The sequence below is a fragment of the Centruroides sculpturatus genome, unplaced genomic scaffold (assembly GCF_000671375.1).
Source record: "Centruroides sculpturatus isolate CEXI.00-Female unplaced genomic scaffold, Cexi_2.0 scaffold1325, whole genome shotgun sequence".
NCBI classification, from domain to species: Eukaryota; Metazoa; Arthropoda; class Arachnida; order Scorpiones; family Buthidae; genus Centruroides; species Centruroides sculpturatus.
The window spans coordinates 1-592 of NW_019386027.1; positions in this window are offsets into that span (position 1 = coordinate 1).

The following is a 592-nucleotide window of genomic DNA, read 5'->3' on the forward strand; positions in this document are numbered from 1 at the left end:
ATCATGAGAGTTATCAGGAAAATTTTTTTCTTCAAGTAACTTTTTAGTAAATTTCGTTTCCTTTTCTCTGCCGGAGCTTTGGACACATTTTTTTTTTATTTAGTTGTCTTCATATTAGGAGTAGAAGTTAAAACTAAAGAGGTTTGTCGAGTCACGTGATTCGTTGCAAGTTTTTTGTTATGTCAAAAATAATAAGTTTGTAAATAATATGTAAGAAAGGAAACGAAGTTTTATACTAAAATTTCTTTTAAACAATAATGAAAGACTTTGTTTGAAAGACATTTTTGATAATTAATAAAACGTTAAGAGATTAAGGTAAGTTCCTTGACTAAGCTCTTATGGACTAAATGACAGGTATGTCATTATGTCCGTTGCCTATGTATGTCGTTTTGTCCATATAACGTTATAAAAAAACAAAATTATAAAATAAATACAAAGATGTTATTTTTAATGGAAAAAGTTATTTAAGTGCAACAACAAATTCTTGAGGGTTGAAATAAATGCTACACAAATAGATAAAATAGTGAAAAACTTACCATCTGTACAAAAAACTTGTTGCGAGGAAAAAAACTCGTAACGTATCATTTCTTGT